Raw genomic sequence first — 23897 nt, forward strand, 5'->3', positions numbered from 1 at the left:
GAGCTTTAAACATACAGATGCCTGAGCCTCCAACTTACAGGCTCCACTTTGTGTGGGGTACAGCCCATGCATTAGAAACTCTAAAGGCCCCCAGATGGCACTAAGACTGTGGTGAGACTGAGCACTGCAACTTGGTGCAATATTCAAATTTAATGTGCAGAACAAAGCTCAGATTTTCTAAACCTAAGTTGAATATAGTATAACAGCAGTCCTCCAATAAATCCAGTTTTCTGGATAAAAGCTGCTCACCTTAGAACAAGATTTTGACACCTCTTAAATAAATAAGTGTTCTCTCTAAGGGTGATTGCTTAATGAGGAAAAGACAGAAAAGATAAAACATAAGTGTAAATGAATATAATTATTTTAGATTTAATAGTGGAAATTCATTTTAAGGCAAAAATACCTTAGTAAAGATTTAAAAGTTAATATACCAGTATATAAACCAATTCAAATGAATATGTGCAAAATATCAAAAATATCTTTAAAAGTATAGCTTGACAATACATTTAAAATGGTTTAACAAACTCAAAAGAAAGAAGCAAATCAGAGATCAGGTAGACATATTTTAACACACATCTCATAGTACCCTATTATTGTGTTGATGATTCTTATGACAACGATCACAGTGGCAGTGTGGCTATTGAAGAGATGAGCCCTATGTGTTGTTTTTATAAGTAAAATTTTGCTAATTTATTATTAAAATAGTTTTAAGGCTCTAAAAACATATCAAATAAAATTGCCTATGACCCAACAATCTCTCTTCTGGGTGTACATCCAAAGGGAATTCAGTCCACAGTCTGGCAGTCTTGATAACATGATTGACAACAGCCAAGATGTGTAAGCAATGTAAATTCCCATCACCAAAAGAATAAATAAGAAAAAGTGATATAGGCTAATAACAGAATATTATTCACTCACAAAGAAAATAGTATCCTATCACCTGGGACAAAGTGGATTATTCTAGAAGATACACTAACTGAAATAATCCAGGTACAGAAAAACACATGCCGCAGCATCTGACTAATGTGGAATCTCAGAAGTTGAATTAATAAAAGGAGATAAAGGAATAATGGCTATTAACAGGTAAAAATTGAGAAGGAGAATGAGAGAGATTTGTACAAAGTTGAGCTAGACATAATGAATACATTTTGAGACATCTCACACTGCAAGTTGCATATCAGAATTAAGTGTATCTTTATCGTTGGGGTAGAATATTTTATAGATGCCTGTTAGATCCATTTGCTTTATGATATTATCTCTAAATGTTCTGTATTTAGTTTTTGTTATGTGACTTGTCTATTGATGAGAGTAGGGAAGAAAGATTACTTACTATAACCATGTTGGGACTGATACATGACCTTAGAGGTAACAGTATTTCTTTTATAAAATTAGGTTACCTTATGTTTGGTGTATAAAAGTTTAGAATTTATTAAATTTTGGGTTGAAGTCAGTTTTGCCAGATAGTAAAGCAGCCATATCTGCTTGCTTCTTGGTTCCACTTCTTGAAAATAATTTACCATCCATTTATCTTTGAGTAATGCCTGTCATTGGTGATGAGGCATGCTTCATGGATGCAGCGCATAAGTAAATCTGTTTGTTTGTTTGTTTGTTTGTTTTTAATCTAACCTATATGTCTATGCCTTAAGGTTGGGGAAGAGACCACTAGTATAGAGTGGTATTGAAGAGTTTATTAATTCCTGTAATTTTGGAATTTGGTGTGTGTGTGTGTGTGTGTGTGTGTGTGTGTGTGTGTGTGTGTGTGTGTTTAGATCAAAATTGTATAACTGTTTTTGTTAACCTGTCATTTATTCCTGTGTCCTCGGTGTGGTAAACATCCTCTCCAGAGTGAAGTTTTCCTACTGATGTCTTTATTTTATTTTATTTTATTTTATTTTTTATTAATTTATTCTTGTTACATCTCAATGGTTATCCCATCTCTTGCATCCTCCCATTCTTCCCTCCCTCACATTTCTCCTTATTCCCCTCCCCCTATGACTGTTCCTGTGGGGGATTTCAGAAAACTGGGAATAGGGCTTCCTCAAGACCAGCTATTCCACGTCTTGGAATATACCCAGAAGATGCTCCAGCACACAACAAGAAAATTTGCTCAACCATGTTCATAGCAGCCTTATTCATAATAGCCAGAACATGGAAACAGCCTAAGTGTCCCTCAGTAGATGAATGGATAAAGAAACTGTGGTACATTTACACTATGGAATACTATTCAGCTATTAAAAACAAGGAATTCCCGAAATTTGTGGACAAATGGATTGAACTAGAAATGAGCATAATGAGTGAGTTAACCCAGAAGCAGAAAGACTCAAATGGTATAGACTCACTTATATCTGCATACTAGCCCAAGGGGCATGTCCCATGAAAGCCTTCACTTACCAGGAAACTGGGACAGAGGGGAGGACATCCTATTGGGACCCTACTGATGTCTTTTTACCGACTAGATTAGTGGACAGAATTTTCTCAAATTTGTTATCATAAAATGTTTTTCTTTCTCATTCAATTATGATCTATAGTTTTACTGGACTAACACAGAAATTATAGAAGATTAAGAGATTATTATAATTTGATTCATGCATGCTATGTGTTTACTTGTTGATACACATGTTGAAAATAGGATAGCAGTCTCAAAAATTGTGACGGTGTTACATGTTAATCAAAACTATTTAAAATATGATTGAAAAATGAAAAGAACAAAAGATTTATAAACATCAAGTTAGTGAATGGATATCTATCACTTAGTTTATGCACTTTCTACTATGTTCATATTTCAAAATATCATACTACTTTATAAATGTGATGCAATTTTGATATGTGAGTTAAACAGAAGGCACTTAGAAACTTGCTTTGCCATACTGATAAAAATTTTAAAAATTCATTGTGGTCTCAACACTTGCAGAGAAAATCATTGTAAAGCCATTTGTTAGAGAGGCTACAACCTCACAGTAAATAAAACAATGTTATATATTTATATTTTACTTATATATAATTAACTTATATAGTATAATTTATAGTTTGCATATATTTAAACTCTATTCAGATAAATAACACTGGAGCACAGCATTTACCTTAACCTAACATCAAACTACATAGAACCACTGAACACTTTCTCTGAAAGACATGGAACAAAGCAAAACCTTTAGTTCTTTATACTTTTAATCAAATTCTAACTGGAGTCTGAACAAGAGCAATCCTGCAAAATACAAACTGTTATATAAGATCAGGAATAATCAAAAGCTATGATTCTTACAAGACAAGATAGTAGCTTAAAAATTGTACATTCTACTCAAGAACAATAGTCACACAATAAGGATAACTCCTCAAATCAACAGTATTTACTTATGCTTCCAGCAACAAAGACAAAGTAAATGCATATATTTAAAGACACAAAAGATACTGAAAGTATATTACTAGGAAGAAATCTACTATTATATGTGTGAAATAATATTACTCAATTGTATATACATGTACTAATATAAATGTATATGTAAAAAATAAAAAATGTTAAAATAAAATAAAATACCCCCAGTTTAAAGCAAAATATAAAATATAAAAATGAAATAAAATGTATCTAAATCCAATGATGTAGCATTTGTTTAGTAGTAGCATTTGTTTCTCCTTCTATTTTCATGGTGTTTCCTATTTTTTATGTAGGCCTTATACATATAATCACAACTGCAATGTGTTCATTATTACAATGGTCCTGTTACATCCACAAGATAGCAGTTCACAACTCTTCTCCCCATCTTCTTGGAAATACAGTATTGGTGTCTCCCTTTTCCAATATGTTTTTTGGGTCTTAAAGAAGGTATTATAGATGTCTTTTATAGTTTTGTCACTCCACCATCACCTATTTTTAGCATTTTATTACTAATCAAACTCTTCATTAATCATATTTTTACTAACAGAAGATTTCTATGACCAATCACTAGTCTTTGGGTACTGAGGTAGTTTGGCTAAGTAAATGTCAGGAGTACTCTCCACTGCCTGCCTTACTGTTTACAATTCTATGTGTGAACTCCCTCCCATGGAGCAGGCCTCAGATCGAATCAGAATGCAGTTGGTTGCCCCCAAATCAGTCGTGTCACTATGGCTCCAGTGGGAATAAAGCCAAGCTGTTCAGTATTATAGCACAACGAACCCACACATGGGTAAAATAGCTGATAGCTTTTCTTCCCCAGGGATCTTGACACTGTTAATGCTGGACAACAGAGGAAGCTTCCAGCTCAGTTTCAGCTTGATTTCTGTGTCCAGTATCCAAAGTATCTGCTGCTTTCGATTGGAGTGTCTTAGAGTCCTATTTTGATAAGCAACCACAGCCAGCATCAATAGTCGTTATTATTTGTGTTGCAGGTATTAATTAGCCAACATCTCTTAGTAAGGTAGCCCACACCTAATGTTACTGTTTTAGTTTATTATTATCTAAGAATTCAGGAAGCATTAATATCCAGCCATGCAGGGTGCTTTCATTTAAAAACTTTTATACTTCTATTTTTCCTCTCTCATAAAAATACATTGCTGTGTTTTATATGTACTGAATATTTAATAAAATTCCCCTAAAATTCCACTCTCCCTATCTCCCATCCTGTCTACTTCAACATGATTTTGTTTTTACTATGCTTCACAAGACCTCTTCACCCTCATATTTCATTGCCCATCTTCTGCTTATTTTCCTCTGTAGACTCTAACTCCCACATAAACACATGCATACACACATACAAACATACATGTACATACTTACACATGTGTACTCAATGTACCTACACACAGAAATTAGAAGTTAGTTACACACAGGAAAGAACATATTGGATTTGTCTTACTGGGATATTGTTATCTCACCCAGGATATTAATATCTAGTTTCATCCACTTTCTTTAAAACTTTATGATTTAATTTTTCTTCAGTTCTGAATAGATTTCTACTGTATATAGTCTTCACAGTCTCATTTTCCATAAACAGTTAGTAAACATAAAAGTTTATTCCTTTTCTTAGCTTTAATGAATGTAGCACCCTTAAACACAACTCTGCAAGCCAAAGCCCCTTAGCCACACACCCCAGAAGTGTATGGTTGAACAATATTCAGAAGCATCCATATTGACTTCAGTGGTGGTTTCACCAATTCACACTTCCACATTCAGTGCAAATGAGTTTCTTCTTTCTCACTTTTCATCGATTTATGTTGTCCTTAGTTTTCTTGATGATAATCATTCTACTTGGGCTCAGATGAAGTTGAAAAGCTCCCTTAATTTACATTTTCCTGAGAGTTAAATATTTGAACACTTCTTAAAATGCTTACTGATCATTTGTCCCCTCTTTTGGACATACTCATTGGGTTATATGGTCTCTTGATAGATAGATTTAAAAAGTTCTTTGTGTATTCAAAATTAACAAGCTTCTGTCAGATGAATAGTTGTTCAAATGTGTTTTTCTATAATAACTTATAGTTAGGTATGCTAATATCTCAAGCATTATTCTTTCTAGTTAGGTTTTTACTTTGGCATTCTGACATCCTTACGGCTTCCATATAAATTTTAATTTATTTTATTTTTGTAAAGAATATAGTTGGAATTTTGTTTGGAATTGCACTGAATTTGGAGACTGTGTTCCATAGCTTTAGTTCTAAAATAAACTCAAGAAAAATGGCTATATGCAGTGCCTCTTAGCATCTCAAAATGCATGCTGGGCTCCAGGCGCCATCAATAGCACAAGTCCCGGTTACAGGGTCCATGATGGCATCCTGGCTCTTCTCACTCCAACTTCTCACTACCCTAAACTTCACCAGCTCATGGGATTCCCTGACCCCACTTCTGATTCCCCTATAACACTGTTATTTTGGCTATGTAATCTCTTGGTCTATTTTTCTCACATTCTGTCTTCATCTCTTGTTCTTTGCATCTCCTGTTATGGCCAAGTCCAGTTTGCTGCCTACTTTGTTTCTCTGCTGTGGACTCTTCAAAATACCTTTGGCTATACTCTTCCTTACATCTACAATAAAAAAACCTTCCCCACAACCATTCCTTAGTGTAGTAATGTTGTTAGTTTACACATTTAGGATGTATGGTGTCACAAAATGGATTTCTGATTGATGAATATGGGAGGACTATTTAACTTCTAGTATTTTTCACTTCCTTGGTAAGCTTTGTCCAAAGTTGTTTTTTGTTTGTTTGTTGGGTTTCTCTGTGTGGCCTTGGCAGTTCTGGACACCCTTTGTAGTCCAAGCTGGCTTTGAATTCACAGAGATCTGCGTGCCTCTGCCTCCCTGAATGCTGGGATTACTGGCATGTACTATCATGCCTAACATCGCCAAAGATCTTTTTTTTAAAGCAGTTAATTGTGGATAGTATTGGCTCTCCATCTTACCCATCAGCATGCTTACTATTTTGCTACGTTGCTCATGAGTTTCCGTTCTTTCAGATTTCATTTCTGCTAAAAATATTGTATAGTCTCTAAAATAAACATATTACAGGCCTGGGAATGGTGATTCACTTAGAAGGCAATGGCTGGCTGATCTCTACAAGTTCTAGGCCCACCTAGTGTATATAGTTTTTAGGCTAGCCAAAGCTACATAGTTAGAACTTGTCACAATAAGTAAAATAAAATAAAGTTTATTACAAATATTGTTTAACTAATGTTTTTAATAACTTATATGATAATGTAACTGATATAAAACCATAACTTTAAACAATTTATGAAACAAGTTATTATAACAATTTACTACTTAATTTCAAGCCTTCTACAAAGTTAAGGCATCCAGATCATGTATTTTTTATTAACAATGAATAAATACACTATGAAATTGAAATGCAGTTTAAAAATGAATACATACACTAGGTAAATAACTGGCACTCAACACAGGATCAGATTGACTGACTGGGCAGATGATACCTACATTAAAATGAATGGCTGCTTCAAGTGGATATATTTTTTTAATTTTTTATTAATTTATTCTTGTTACATCTCAATGGTTGTACCATCCTTTGTATCCTCCCATTCTTTCCTCCCTCCCATTTTCCCCTTATTCCCCTCCCCTATGACTGTTCCTGAGCGGGATTTCCTTCCCCTGTATATGCCAAGGACAATACAGGCGGTAAACTTTAAACCCCTACCCAGATCTACCAATGGGCAGAACATTCTCCACAGTTGAGTGGAGAGTCAGGTATGAATTTCACATGAACTCTGGTGCCTCATATTTGACCATGTCCCCTGGAGCGGGAGACCTGGTGGCACTCAGAGGAAGGATAGCAGGTTATCAAGTGGATATTTATTATGCAGGAAAATGCACTTCAAAAGATGGATGACTTTGCACATACAAAGTGTCTTATTTAGTTCATCTGAAATAAAATAAAAGCTACCATGTGATGATAACAAGATAAGACAATGGGAGCCTTCCCATCTCAGAAAAAAGAAGATTTCCTAAATAAATGCAGTAGACATTGTACAAATCTGACACATTGTCTTCTTCATTCTAAAACTACTTGACTTTAGAAAAGTACCTTAGTGTAAATTACAAACTTTGTCAGTGTTTGGAAGGAAATAATATCCAAGCTCTAATACAAAGTTATTACAAGTCACTGATAAACCCATGAAAACCATAAGCATGCAAAAACAATCTTGATAGAATAGAAAAGAACATAAAAATAATAAATGTCGGGGGAAATATGGAGCAGATTTATCTATTCAAACAGTACTATGGCACAGATAACTTTAAAAAACTGTTTCACAAGTTTTCTATAAAATTTTAATACACATTCTAGTCAACATTTCTATTACTGGGTTTTTAGTCTATAGAATGGAAAGCATTCATACAGAGAATAGCTCTTGAAAATGTGTACACATCACTTTTATAAAAAGCCTTGGGTAAAAAAGTAAACAAATATCCAGAGACAGAGAACAGACACATTTTGATACAACTACACAAGAACAGAAGCAAACTACCAACATTCCTGGCTTTGCTAGTTGGTTTTTCACATAAACTAGAGTCATACGAAAGAAGTGAAGCTTACTTGAGGAACTCTCCTCATCAGATTACATTGTGGGCAGCCTGTGGTGCATTTCCTGAACGTGTGACTAACATGAGAGTGTCACGATGGCTTGTTTTGCCAAAGAAAGCTAAACAAGACAAAGGGATGAAGCAAGTAAGCAGCATTTCTCTCTGTGCTTTGCACCAGTTTCTTCCTCAAGTTTCTAATTTTAGAAACTACTTTCATGGCTTCCCAGGCTGATCTACTGTGACACTGACATGTATCTCAAATAAACCTTTACTCCTCTGTGTTATTTTTTGGTGATTGGGTTTTGTCACAGCAAGAGAAAAGCAATAGAAGATGGTGATAATCTTCACGTGAATTTCAAAAACAGGCCAAGCAGGAGCAAAATCCACTACATTTCTGTTTGAAATCAGTACATGTTTGTCACTGCTAGCAGACATGATCTACTAACTGAAATCAGAAAACCAAAAACATAAAATTGTCCAACTTCATAGAACTGAACATGCAGGTAATTTTAATATGTACAAACAATGAAGAAAGTAAGGAAGGGATGGTGGACATTGCTTTACAGTCCCAGAATTTGATAGGCAGAGACAAGAGAATTCAGGACAGGCTTGCCACTTACTTAGCCCTTTTTTCAAACAGCATTTGTATTTTAATTACCTTTTTCTTCGACAACACTATCAGTTTTTATGTAGTTCTGATACATTTTGCTTAATATGATTTGTAGTTCTGTTTTTCACTGTACATATGTCTACAATTTCATGTCTCCCAGATAGAGTAATGTTTAACTATTGCAAATTGCCTATAATTATCTCTAGAAACTTTGTGTGTGTCTGCGTGTGCGTGTGTGTGTGTGTGTGTGTGTGTGTGTGTGTGTGTGTGTGTGTGTCTGTTTGTCCCATTTCTTTTGCCTCTGTTTGGTTGCTTTTTTATAATATTCTTTGTATTATTTCCCTTTTAAAAGGGAAAGTATTTTAATATGCATGACTCCTACAGAGAATGTAACTGGGCTTTTTTTCTCTTATGAAAAAAAAATCTGCCTTTTGATTTATGTTATTTAATTTATACAAACATTAAGGTAAACTTCATATGGGTCAATTTAAACATGCTGTGATTTTTATATTTCTCATATTTTTAGAAAAATCATAATTTTATATTTAGTTTTTAATCAGATGAAAGATATTTGAGGTTGAAGTATTTTTGGTCTTTTCTCACTTCTTTTGATGTTCCCACTATGAATATGTCTCTATAATTAATAGTGTTCCACACTTTTCTGACACTTTTGTAAATTTACTTCATTCTCATTTTTTTGTTATTGGAATCTTATACGCACTGCTCTATAGTCAAATTTGATTTTCTCTTCATAAGCCTTTTTCTAATAAAATTTCAATTTTGTTTAGTTTTCATTTTAACTACACATTTTGCAAATAATATTTATCCATCTATTCATGTTCTCTTTTTATTTGGTACTGATACAATATAATTATATACTTGCTTAAGGCCAGTTAGTTGTCATTTAATTATTTGAACATGATTGTAACAATGCCCTTTTTCCTACTTCTACCATCTAGTTTTTAGAGCACCTTTATCCTGCAGGGCAGTAGCAATAGTGACCTCCTGCCTTCCCACAGTAAAACTACTACACTAAGTGGGATATAGAGAAAGGGAGGCTTCAGTTTCTTGGCTGTGTTTGTCACTGGAGGAATTCCTCTAACATGAACTGGCTAGGGTGAGAGTGGCAGAATATGTTATGTCTCAGAGTAGTTTGTCATTGCTCTGGCCAAGATGAACATACATATGCCTGGATAAATATTCTTCTCCTTGCTGTTTGCCCTTAAGATAATTTCCACAAGAATCAAATGATTATCTCCTTATAATTGACATTAGTTCTTTGGATGCATTTTTCGGTGACAATGCTCCTAAGAGCCTTACTTCATCATTTGGGAGTCAAACAACAGCAACAAAAAATATATTTTTGTAATGCTAATTCTATTTGGTCAAATATTTAAGAAACAGGAAATAGTCCTATGTTTTCCAGTATCTTAAAACATGATAAGTTACATTATAACAATATCATACACAACTCACAAGATATCAAAAATTTTATATTTTACATTAAATGCATGAAGCTGAAGAAACATAACAAGATGTGTTTTGTAACAAGATAGAACATCCACAGCAGACTGAATTAGATGTTCTTAGTTTGATGTATACATCTAAAAATGGATGTAAATTATGTCATTCAGTTGGTTCTGAACATCCAGTGATCCATGATTTGTTCTTTAAAAATGTAGCTCTTCACATACTAAGAACTCAATAAGAAATTGTATGGGCTTTGTAGACCTCCAGAGGCACACTGCCAAGATAAATATTCCAATATTCTAAAAACACCTGATGAGTTTCTTGTGGAAACAAAAGTACCTTTGCCAGCTATAATGATACAGATTTTAAGGGTTTTGTTTGTTTTTGTTTTCAATTTAAGTCCAAATGAGAATTGCATAATACATTTGTGCTTTTACTGCACTTGGGAAATAAGTATGAGCACCCAGGTGATAAATGGACTGAAACAATTAACATACATGCTCTACTCACAAGAGGTGCTTGATTAACAGGAAAAAGAAATATTTGCTCCCAGAGCTATTAGGTGCCTGGCTGAAGTATAGAGGTGTGTCAGAAAGAAGGCTCTTGTGTGCTTTGAAAGGAGACAGAATCTTCACCAATGGAGATGAGGAGAAACAACCTAACCCATGGGACACAGGAACCGAAAAGGCAAAGAATAAAAATAGCTAATACTTGCAAGGTGCTTACTATGTGCCTAATATATTCCTAAAGAATTTACTTGTGCTGACTTAACTTAATCCCAGCAATGTCTATCTATTAAAATGTTTATCAATGCAGGATTTAATAAAAAAAAAACACAGAAAATCTAAAACTTTCTAAAATGAGCACTTGAACTGGGTCTCTTAGACAAACAAACTTTGCAACTGTTTAGAGGAAATAAGACCTTGAATGCATCCATATAGTGAGAAAATAAGTATTGAATAAGAAATTTGCAATGAAGCATTTGATCACTCCTACAAACCGTTATGTGCTATTGGAAGTTCCTGAGATAGAAATAATGCCAGAAAGGGATTTGTTAGATATATTTATTTACAAACCATTAAAAAGTGACCATTTTGTTGGAAGTGGTGTTAAGATTATTGTCTTAAGATAGACTGCAGTAAAGAAATGGAGACAAAGAAAATATAGCCAGTTCTGCAATGCATTATAATAGCAAAGAATGACTTTGCTCTGAGTGGGGGAGATGTTATGAAGAGAAAATTATAAGCAATTGCCCATCAATTTTAGAATCAAATTATTAGAAAATATATTGAGATAACATTTTAGACTTTAGAAAATTATAACACATCAGATAAGTATGATGTAAGTTATATAATTCTTGCAAATGTTAATTTATTTTAATGACTGAAATATTGTAGAAGTTCTATTCTCTTCAATTTGCATATAGGAAAATTAAGTTTCTTTATAGTAAAGGAAACCTGTATAATCCAATTCAAATTTAAAACTGTAATGTAATATTTTTATGAAATTTTACTTCTATTGTTCTACCCAGGCAGAGCCTCCAGGAATGGGTCTGATGTTCCTTCCAGGAGTAACTGATTGCAGTCTTCTTGTTTTGGAACATTCTGTCTGTTTTTACTTCTTTATCAGAAGTTACCTTTCAAAGGTAACTGTGTTGCTAGGAAATGCTCTAACTTGGGAGTGCCGCCAAGGGTCATTCAGGCAATTTTACTACCAAGTCTCGCTCCACTTGTTAATAAAACCATGGCTAAGGATTAATCATAGTTTATATTATGACTTACAAATAAAGTGTTTTAGAAAGCTCCAGATAGTAACAAAAATAGCTAAGAAAAAATTGTCTTGACTCAGAGATGTTTGGCATAATGAGAGAACACTGACCTTTGATAAAGAGGGCACATGAGTACTGATACCAATCTAATGACCTGAGAATGATGATCCAAGATTGAAGACAACATGACTACTCTACATCCTCTATTTTGAATTGTATGAACAAACTGTGCCCACAAAACCACTTCCAGTTCCAAAAAAAATGTGTATAAAAACCTAACTTGCTTGCCTACAAAATACACTCTGACTTAAACTTTCCCCTGGGTTGGTCTGTTTGTCACTTTGCCACTCTTTGCCCACTGACACTTCGTGAACTCCCATTCCCAAGGACCTATACCCGACTGAGAGGGTCTGCGACAAGCCTCAATTAAAAGCTTTCCTTTATAAAAGTTGTGGTCACGGTGTCTCTTCATAACAATGAACCCTAAGACACTCAATCACAGTTATGACCCCAGACATGAATAACCTCTTGGCCATTGAAGGCCAACTCACCCTAGTACCTTCTCCTGTGTTTTATTCTCCTGGACTTCCAGGACATTTACAAATAAATGTGCTTTACCTGCCATTTCAAAAACAAAACAAAAAAAGTAATGCATTTAGTTAGTTTTATCTCTCTGCCTTGTTTTTCAATATTCTATACACTCAATATCTCTGGCTATTATTTTCCTATCTATTAAAATTAAAATGATGGATAAGTACCAGACCGTCTCTAGAGAGAAAGGGAGGTTTCTATAACTGTGCTCCATGCAAGCAAGCACAAACAACAGAAAAATATTCCAAAGAATTTTAAGGGCCATTCTTTTTATATAGTGAATGAAACTAACATTTTACAAATAACTTGAACTATGTTACATAAATAAATTTCACCTAGAAGTTCTTAAACATATGAAACCAAGATTAATCTTTTAAAAAATTTTCAAGTATCTATTATATGCAATGTCAAAGCTCCATATATTTTGCAGATATATGTGTGATATGTGTGCACATGGGAAACAGAGGTTTACTTTGGTTCTCATGCTTTGTTGCTCCCTACTTCACTTTTTAAAAATGCTTTTGTTAATTTTAAATTCTTGAGAATTTCATACAATGTATTTTGATTATATTCACTCCCTTACTTTCAACACCTCCCACATCTACTTTCCCTTTCAATAAACAGCCAAATTTACATCCTGTTTTATATTTTTTAAACTATTGAATCTAAGTTGTGCTTCTGATGTATTCTTGACTATGAGGCCATTCGCTGATTCAAGGTACACCTACCCTTAAAGAAAACACACTGTCCTTCTAAAAGCAGCTATCAGCTTGGCATGGGATATAGATCATGCATACCTCTACCCCGTACATGCTGAGACTGTGTTTGGCTCGAGATTATAAATAGGTCTTCAGAATGCTGTCTCAATGTTTGTTAGTTCATATATACCATCCCTAACCCTGACCCTAACCTTAACCTTAACCAATAACTTCTTAGGAAAATTAGAACAGCTAAGTTTCCTAAAAAAAAAAAAAAAAAAAAAAAAAAAAAAAAAAAAAAAAAAAAAAAAGACGGATCAACCATGGAGCTGTCCAAAAAACAAATGCAAAAAGTTCCAGAGTTCTGGTTTTCATGAGTCACCATCCTTATTACCATAAGGATTGGAGGATGCAGATGCCTTAGAGTTGCCCGTGTTTCTGCTACTGATAGCACAAATAAATTTATTCTTTACCAAGCTAACCTTCAACAACACTTTGGTCAGTTGTCATTTCCCTATCTGAAATGAGTAAATGTTGTGGAACTTTTCCTGAAGATAGGTGTCTTACAACACACATACTGTTTGTATTAACATTTGCAAAGGTATGAGTTTCTTTTGCTTTGGTAGCCATGGCAACAGTATTGATAGAGTTTGAAGGTGTTTATTAAACCAATAGTTAAAAATATATGGGCCACTGTTACTTAAAAATTGATTTCTATTAGTTCCCATGTGATGGATATAATTTTCTAAACCAAAGATCCATTTTATCAGCTCCTTTCACAAAATACAGTCTTGTTTTAAACTGGTTTAATTTTGTTTTATTCTACACCTTCAAAATATTACCACATCTCTGTGACATAAATTACAAATAGTTTTCTCCATTTGATTTTGATTTTTTTTTCACTTTTAAATATTTTTACTGCACATATTTCTTTCTAAGATGTCTGTTGTGGTTTTGGTATGAAATTTTTCCTAAAACCTTATTTATTAAATAATTGGTCTCCAGAGAGCAGTGCAACCACTAAAAAGTAAATGGATTCTGAGGGCTTTGATCTAATAGATTAATAACATGACAGCTTTATTGGAAGGTAGTGAAAAGTTAGGGGTGGAATGTAGTTAGATGAAATAAGTCACAGAATGAGCACTCTGGATATGCCTTCCTCCTGTCCATTTATTGCATTTCTCTACTTTGGTATAGCCTGCTTTCTCTACCTCATCACAGGCCCAGAAACACAAAGCAAAGAAGCTACACATTTATATGTGCCAAAATAACTGCTCCTTCTTTGTAAGTTTTGTCATAAGGATTGTCCTAGAAAGAAAACTCAAATAATCTTTATTACTATTTTTGGCTTATTTTACAATGGACTCCACTCCTGATAGAATTCTCAATTTACGGTTATGGTTATACATAAAATTCACATTTCTGAATTGAGATTTTCCCAGATTTTCTTCCTAAAGAGCTTTACTATTTAATCTGTAGATACAATATTTATCAAGTTTATCACATGATTTGAGATATAGATCCATTCATTTCTCCATGGTTTCACTTTTTAAAATTAATTAATTTATTTATTCTGCTTGGTGGCTGCCTATTTTCTAAATATAATTGACAATGAGATTTTGAATCTGAAAAAAAAAGAAAGATGAAGAAGAAGAAGAAGAAGAAGAAGAAGAAGAAGAAGAAGAAGAAGTAGAAGAAGAAGAAGTAGAAGAAGGAGAAAAATCCTTCGTATTTCTATTACATGGTAGGGACATTTTCTAAACTGAGGTTCCATCTTTCAAAATGACTCTACACTGTCAAGTTGACATAAAACTTGTCAGAACACTCAATTGTATTCATGTTTTACCTATTATTTATCTAAAACTATTGGTCTTCATTTTCCAATTTGTTCTCTATCCCTTATATAGGTATATCAACTCAGACATCATTTGGGGTCTGCATATTTACATTTATCTATAAGCAGAATGTTTAGACCCAGATGGGTGTCCACAGTAAACATTCTGATTCTGGATGGTATCTATGCTTAGTTTCCTTGGATCTATAATTTGTTAGAATATCCATCTATTTATAAGCTCCCTTTGGTATGGACAGAAATACAAATATTAGGTATATTTAAATATATAACTTTCTATCTACTTTTAAAGAAGGATTATGTTATAATATGTACTTTTTTACAAAATAAATTGAAAATCTACTTGGAGCCAGCATTTAGTCTTGAAAAATTCTAAAGCTACTCAGGATAGTGGGAAAAACTGAAAGATGAGTGTGCTGGCTACTTTCCTGTAAATTTAACACAAGCCAGAAACATTTTTGTAGAGGAAAACAGTTTGAAAATTTCCCTACCCATTTGGCCTGTGAGCAAGACATGGTTATTTTCCTGATGGATGATTGATGTTGGAGAGCCTAGGTCACTGTGTGCAACCCTGCATCTGGGCTGGTAGTCCTAGGTAAGGAGCAAGTTTATAAGCACCAGCATGGCCTTTCTTTAATTTCCTGCCACCACATTCCTGTCTTAAGTTCCTATTCTAACATCTTCAGGAATGGAGATTGACCCGAGGGTTGTAAAATTAAATAAACCCTTTTCTCCTGGTGTTATGGTGTTTTATGACAACAACAACAAAAACATGAGTAATTAATAGAATTTTTAAAATTACACTGGGAGAAAATCCTATTGATTCATGGCATTTTATTCAACTAAGTAGTACTATCAGATAAGAAAGATGTACTACATAGAGTAGAGTAAAATAAACAATATACATTTAAGTGTCAGTTGTCATATAAGAAAGAACATGCAATGAAAATGGAAGATTCATTACAAGTTCTAAGTAATTGTCATTGTATTGGTAATGTCAATTTTTCTAATAGTCCATACAAAAATAACAAAGTAAATTAATTTTAAAAATAAGTAATATACTTTTATAGCACCACAATATTTAATATAATGAAGAGCTAAACACCAAAAAATGGAAGAGTTTTAATATGATCATCATGTGCAAACATTTTAAAACCATTTAAGGGCAGCATTTATAAAGCAGTCACCATATACTAACTACTCCTCCAAAAAGTTTCAAGCTTTAATTCATTAATTCTTCAGGCAACCAAATACACCATAAATCTCAAACTTGGATGTTAGTTATAGGTGAGAACTGAGACAGTAATGACCCAGTTTTGCAGCAACTGAGTGAAGAGTAACAGCCTTGAGATGAGGTTTAGTATGGAGGCAGTTAGCTATGCAGCCCTAATGAGTACAGCCATGGTGCCCACTGTGGACTATTAAAAGGAACTTCTATTTCCTGAATCAAAAATAATAATGATAAATGGTTGCAACTGTCAGGAAGAACATTCAAGAGCATAAGCCAGAAAGGAAAATACCTATGTCCAGTTCCAATTCAAAGAAGTCAGAAAAAGCAGATCACTAGTAAACCAATGGTCAGGACAATTAGAAGACAACGACTTGTTCAGTAATTAGTTGAATAGATAGAGTCTATTCCAAACTCAGGCTGGGGTGATTTTGACTCAAATGGTGATAAGCCAGATCACAACTCCATAGGTTCAAGGGCAAATTGAACATCCAGTAGACTCTTCTGATCCAGACTATGCACTTCATTGTCTAGTTTGCTAGATGCTAGCCACAAGTCCAGTTCTCCAAACAAAATAACCCTATTAAAGAGTTGCAGAGTTTGAGCCAGGAGTGATGGTGCACACCTTTAATCCCAGAACTCAGAAAGCAGAGGCAGGCAGAACTCTGAGTTCTGGGAGATCCTAGTTTACAGAACAATTTCCAAGATTGCCTTGGCTATACAAAGAAACCTTGTTTCAAACAAATAAACAAACTAGCAAGCGAATGAAACCTGTTGCAGAGCACATGTCTATAGCTGCAGCATTAGCACTCCTTACCTATGGCTTTACCTCTCAAATACTCTTGTGCTAATACTGGATGAAATAACTGGGTCCTTCCAGTTTGTTTGAGAGATACATGTCTTTTTGACTATAAGAAATTTAGGAACAAAGATACATAAAGAGAAACAAAGGGTAGCAACGTATATCTTGAGCAGAAACCACATCATAGTTTTCTAAACTAAAACAGGTAACACAGTTTTGCCTTTATCCAGACTAACTCACAGATTATGGCCTGCTCTGTTTAATAAAACTATTAAATATTACAAATCCTCAGAGCCTTGAGATCTCTTTAATTTTTTCACACAATTTCCATTAGACTATAAGTAGTTTAAAAGGAAGATAATAATAGGCATTCCCCATTGAAATAGGTTTATACACATCCATTAATATAATGAGCCACACTGTGTTCATAGTCTTCTAGGGTCATGTACTGTGGACATTTATGTCAAGTTGAAGGAAGTGCTGAGTTAGGTGGACTATCGCTCCTGCCTATCCATGAGTTTGTTCCTAAATAGTACATCTTATCTGGACTCTCTAATTTTTGGCCTGTGACTAGTCAGGGAACTAGTGCTAACAGATAAAAAATTTAAAGGATAAATTATTTTTTCTTTCTGAGGCCAAAACTGTGGCTGAGCAGTTACAAGTGTTCATTACTCTCGTAAAGACCCAGTCCCAGAAGACTTGATATCCTCTTCTGAATTCTATGAATACTTCATTCATGAGACATACATACATAAAACACAGACATACACACACAAATAAAAATAAATAAATATACTTAAAGATATTTATCTCATTATTTAGGTCCCTGACCTGAGTAACTTCTAAGCTATAATCTTTGAAATATTATAATATGAATATTTACAATGGCAGAAAATTAGGCCTATCTTTCACTCTTCCATAACAAACATGCAGGTCTCAAATTTTATACTGTCCCTGAATCATTATAAAAATAAATTTCAAAACACAAACTATGACTCATTTATCCATTTAGCAGATAGCAAAGATACTTTAGACTATTCATGAAGGATGCTGAATAGATATTTTTGCTAAGTGATGTGACTGTCACAGAACAATGAACACTATCAGTTCCGACTGCTAAATGTGGGGATCATGTGAAGGCCTCCTCCCATGGCTGGGATTCCGTCTAAGTTCAGAGAAACTACAGCTCCTCCAAATGATACTTAATTTCCCATAACAACATTCTCTATTTGGGGCTGTGACAAAATGAAGCAAACTGAGACTGTAAATTAAACATATAGTAGTAATCTCAAAAGTATTTAAATAAATCCAAACAAAAAACTTTATAAACACTATATTCTGTGAATTTTTTAGCTTCCTATCTTTCTTTCAATAAATGGTAAAAACACAGGAGTTTTAGGAAATGATAAAACAAGTAATTAAATAAAATTAAAGCTATAAAAACTCTGAAGAAAATATTTTAATGAGACATATTCATGACTTACATATATGTGATCAAATTCTTAATTTTGATACAAGTAATTTCCTAAAAACCTTGGTAATTTCAATTTTACTTTAACTTAGACCAAGTGTGAAAAATGAACTTTTTAATGGTAAAAAAAAATTGAATTTACATTTCTAATGAGCAGAAAAATTACATCATAAAAGTAGAAACTTCATTTTGTAATTTAAGTGACTAACTTCTGAATCTAGACTATAAATCTGAAGTTGCCTACTGAGAAAATATACTGTTCTCCTACATGTATACAGCTGCTGGCTTCATCTTATTACTAGTTTTTTGATTAAGGAAATCAAGGAAATGTAAAATTTTTCAGACCAAAAAGTGGCAAGGAGTTTTGCAAAGTCCTTTCTTTCATATTGCAGTTGCCCTTGAACTAAAAAGTCCAAAAGTACTAGCAATGAATGACACTCTTCTGTTAATTATGATGTTTATCACCTCTTATTCATGTAAAATGCTTTTCACTGCCAAATAATTAACATTGTCAATTAGAGGAATGAGTAGGTGCAAGAAGAAAAGCCCAAGTGGATTTTCAGTACAGGATGAGATTTAGATTAAGTATTTCTAAATTCTGCCCAATTACATAGTTCTATAAGTTATCCAAATGTTGCTTCTTATCTCTAGTCCCTGATGGATAGTTATACTCCACAACCCTTTCCTTTATTTTCTCTAAACTTAGCATACAAAAGATTCTTTAATGGTGAAGATTGCCGTAAACACCTCTTTGATCTTCCTGGCTGCCAGCATCTTCCTGAAAAGGATACATTATGAGGGTTGCAAGACCATCTGGTTTGGTTTGGTTTGTTTAAGAAATGTCAAGCTTAAGATATCAAGCTTAAGAACTATTATTTTCATGTATATTAGTCTTGAACTATGGAGTGTACATCCATGCTAGAGAAGGGCACACATGGAATCAAGAATGTCAGCAAACTACTGAAGCAGCTGCATGGCCTGGGTAATAAAACTTGCAACTGAGCTGAAATTTGCTTATTTGCAATAACAAAAGACTGTGAGGTCAGTGTGCTCAGTGTTAGCCCCAGACTTCTAGGTAAATTAGATAAAAGAGAAGATGCTAGGGAGATATTGCCTTGACATTTCTCAGGGCTATGTGTCTGAAATGGAAAGAGTGTATAGGTTAGATATGCATAACAGAATTTTCCCCTGGGATCCTAAAATGGAAGCTACATGTGATTTCTAACTGTATTCTAAGTACTTACCCTACAGTCACTGATCAGTGTAGCTCTCACTCCCTCTTCAAAGGCAATGACCACTAAAGAAAGCCACAACTGGTTGAGAAGAAGAGAAGAACCAATTGTTTATTCAATACCAAATGTTTAGCATTAACATGTAATAAACTCAAGCAGGTCATATTTATATGTATCTATATATCTATCAGCAATAAAAAATGTTAAGCTGAAAATTTTGGGAAACAAAAATTAATTTAAAAATAAATAAATATGGAGGAAAACGAAATAAAAACTATCTTAAAAAAAATGAACTTCTAAGCCCAAACTTTGCTATAGAGGAGGAAACAACCCATTACTCAATGCGTGATTGGGAGGCTTAATAATGTCCCTTTTCAGGAAGTGTGATATAAAGGAGGAATCTGCCTGTTAAATGCTCCAGTTGGGAAGGATTTTTAAACAAGAAGTGAAAAACCCTTTAACCCCTTGGCTGGAGGCTGTGAGACCTGAGACAGGAACAATCTGCCTGCTGTGGGAGCAAAGAAACTGATACATGTGGCTTCCCATTCTTCCTAGCTATAAAGGCAGTGTAATGCAAACAGAACAGTCCCAAATGTACTGAGGCACTCCTAAGTATTGGCAACTAGAAGGCAGTAAAGGAAGGACAAACATTAATTAGTAAATTGGATACAAGAGGGTCAGTCTTTGGTGCTCAGTTTATTGTCGTAGAGAGAGTAGTGTGCACAGGTGAGTCAAGATTTAGATCCAGATAGTTTATTTTTCAATTAAACTCAGTTGTTTATTGGTTAAGCTATTTTTAGATCTAGATAGACGTTTTAAGTTGATAATGACCATATAGGATCAATATTGATTTACATTCAGAATTTTAGACACACCAAGATAGAAAAGATGTTTTCTTCAAGGCAGCCAATACAAATAGCCAAAACACTATGAATGTAACATTTATATAATTCCTGATTGTTTCATGGTTCTTCTTGCTGTAGATAGTTGATTGTATATATATGTATAATAATATAAATGTATATGTAAAAATTAGATCCAGCAGGGACTAAGCCTCCTGTGCAGGGTTTTAGGGGCTTCTCTGAGCTCCACTGCAAGATGTGGTCTCTATGAGACAGGAAAATCTGGATAGGACTGACTGATATGTAAACTTGTTTTGTAACGTGCAAAAGCAATTAAGACGTGATGAGAAAAGAGTAAAGAACACAAGAGGATTTGTCAGTCTTGAACTTCCAGGGAAAAAGACAGAAAGACAAGTGCTATGCCATTGGGCTTCTAGGCTACTTTAAAGCCCGAGCATCAGCTCAGAGACGATATAAATTGTAAAATAATACAAGTGAAAAACATTAAAATTGACCTAACGATGGATAATTATCCCTTACCCCCAGAGTTCATGATGCAAAATATCCTGCGGATGGTGACTACTTACATAGCCTCAAACTCTCCCACAGCCAGTTGTGGACAAAGCAAAGTGAAAAGAACAACAGTGCTGGTCCAAAACCAGTCAGATCCCAGGCAGGCTACAGAGCAGCAATTTGGTCTAAGCCAAGCCAAGAAGTGCAAGAAAACCCTGCTGAGAATAGCAGCGGGTGGGGGGTGGGAGGAGGAAGGAGGGGGGCCTTGGGGAGAGGAGATTCAACAATGCTACATTAGCAGCAGCAGTCCTCCAGATGAGATGGTCAGGCAGCACATGGGCAATGGCTGGGGATTATGGGTATTCCTACATGAAGCTGTATCCTTCATCCATACTGCTATACTCAACAATGCTTGACAAAACAGTTGACAGAGGTGACAGTGTATTAGATAGACCTAGTTTGTCTTTTTCAGTGCCCTATTGGTTGTCCCTGTAAGTAATTCTGAACAACATGCCTGAAAATAAATGCAATAGTTCACCAATCTTCACTTGGGTGGATGCATTTTTGGCTTGTCATTGGTTTCTTACATAGAGTGAAGATGCATTTGTCCAAGTCTCCTCAGGAAAAATCACACACACACACACACACACACACACACACACACACACACACACACAAAATAGCAGTTTCAAAGCATCAAAAGTCCAGGAGGTAAAGATGCAATGAAACCAAATCTAGAAATTATATGTAATATATAAAGGTAATATAAATTATATAAAGTTAATATATGATATATATTGAAAATATATAAAGGTGATATATATTATATAAAGTTAATATATAATATAAAGGTAATGTTGTATTTACAAATTGAGATTTTAGTATGTGTATGTATGTTAACTACAAAAATGAAATTAAGCCATGAATTTAAAGGATGGCAAAAAGGGGTTTATGGGAGAGTTTGGAGAAAAGAATTGTATAGGAAAAATGATGTAATTACATGATAACTTCAAAAAATAGAAGACCTAGTTTCAAAGATAGTAGAATAGATAGAATGTTTTGACAAAAGTTGAATACACATTACTATTCCCTACGTATATGGTATGTATTATATAATTTATTCTTGATAATTTTGTATGACAAGTGTTGATCATATGCACTCTCCTTCCTGAAGCTCCTCTAGACCCACCATGTTCTGTACTTACCCACTTTGTGTTTTCCCACTCCACACCCACACCCCAACAAAGCCAGCTTGTTCTGCCCAGATTTTCCTGAATGTGCTGCTTTTCACTGGAGCATGTCAACTACCTAAGGGCTTCACTCTTAGAGATGTGACCTCTACCTTCTAGCAGCTAATAGTGGCAAATACATCCTCATGGGTAAAACTTCATGTTCAAAGTACTTTTCCATTCTGGGATTTGGTCTGGGTTTGGCTCGTCCATGTTTTAGTTTTAATTAAGTAGAGATTAATAACATATTCAGCTTTTGCCAGATTATTCTATTCTAGTATTTTAATTCCATTATATATATATATATATATATATAACTATACATGTATACATATATATGTATAAATATATGTATGTATGTATGTATGTATGTATGTATGTACTATAGTCACATTATTTTCCACCTCACTCTCTCCTCCCACTACCACACCCTGAATCCCTCACTCTGCTCTCTCTCTCTCTTGAATGTATGGCTTTTTCTCATGTTTGTGTGTGTGTGTGGTGTGTTTGTAATTTAATATACTTTAATATAGGTTTTATTTCAGTAAAACCTATTTAGTTGGGTACATTTAGTATTGTTCATATGAATATGATTTTAGGGCTGGCCATTGGTTATTCGATAACTAATTAGGGACTCAACCCTGGGAAATACTGGTTCTCACTGTCCCAGCCGTCGTTAATTGCCTGAAGTTCTTCATCTAGGGATAAGACTTTGTAAAATTTTCCCCATCCACATTAGCCTGTCAGCGAGTGTTGCCACTGTTCATGTTTAAGCAACAGTATTGTTGGGTTCAGTCTCTTTGTTCTATATAGAAATCTCACATCAAACATCATAATCCCTTGGCTCCTATTGTAGTCTTTGTGTCCCTCTGTCTATGACATTCTCTGAACCTTAAGTATGAGGGTACTTCCCCATGAAAAACTTTACCTACCAGGAAAGTGGGTCAGAGTGGAGGACATCCTATTGAGACGTTAGGTGAGAGAAGCCTGGGAGAATGAGGAAATAGAAGGATCCAGAGGGTCCTGGAAAACTACAAGAGGAACTGTATGACAGGCAGATTTGGCCCTGGGGTCCTCCTCAAACTATGGCACCAGCCAAGGAAAATATAGGCAGTAAACCCCTACCCAGACTAGCTGATGGACAGGACATTCTTCACCATTAAGTGGAGAAGGAGATCTGACTTTCGCACAAACTCTGGTGCCCCATATTTGACCATGTCCCTTGGATGGGAAGACCTAGTGACACTCAGAGGAAGGATAACAGGTCACCAAGAAGAGACTTGATACCCTATGAGCATACACAGGGGGAGGAGGTCCCCCTCAGTCACAGACATAGGGGAGGGGACTAGGGAGGGAAGCAGGAGGGAGGGAGGAATGGGAGGATACTGCTAGTTTCCCTCTTTGGAGCTCTATGCTCCACCCCCAGTCTTTATTTACTGTTCTAGTTTCTGTTATTATTACAGGTTTATACTCATACCTAAAATTTTGGAGTTAGGAATCAGAAATTAAGAAAAATGTGGTTGTTTTTCTGAGTCTTGTTCATCTCATTCAGTATAATATTTTCTAGCTTCATCCATTTATCTGCAAATT

The 23897-nt window shown here is 34.6% G+C and overlaps 1 protein-coding gene across 4 annotated transcripts in view; it reads right to left on the reverse strand.

Moving 5' to 3' along the window:
• Positions 1-23897, reverse strand: part of LRFN5 (leucine rich repeat and fibronectin type III domain containing 5) — a 270278-nt gene that overhangs the window by 190065 nt on the left and 56316 nt on the right. Inside the window, exon 1 of one of the 4 annotated variants that reach the window (XM_084791181.1) lies at positions 12401-12467. The exons of the other annotated variants lie outside the window; for them this stretch is intronic. The gene's annotated coding sequence lies outside the window, so the exon portion shown is untranslated. Of the gene's footprint in view, positions 1-12400; positions 12468-23897 lie in introns of those variants that run through there. 4 annotated transcript variants of the gene reach the window in all.

The sequence above is a fragment of the Acomys minous genome (genome assembly GCF_964271855.1).
Source record: "Acomys minous genome assembly, chromosome: 8".
Classification (NCBI taxonomy): Eukaryota; Metazoa; Chordata; class Mammalia; order Rodentia; family Muridae; genus Acomys; species Acomys minous.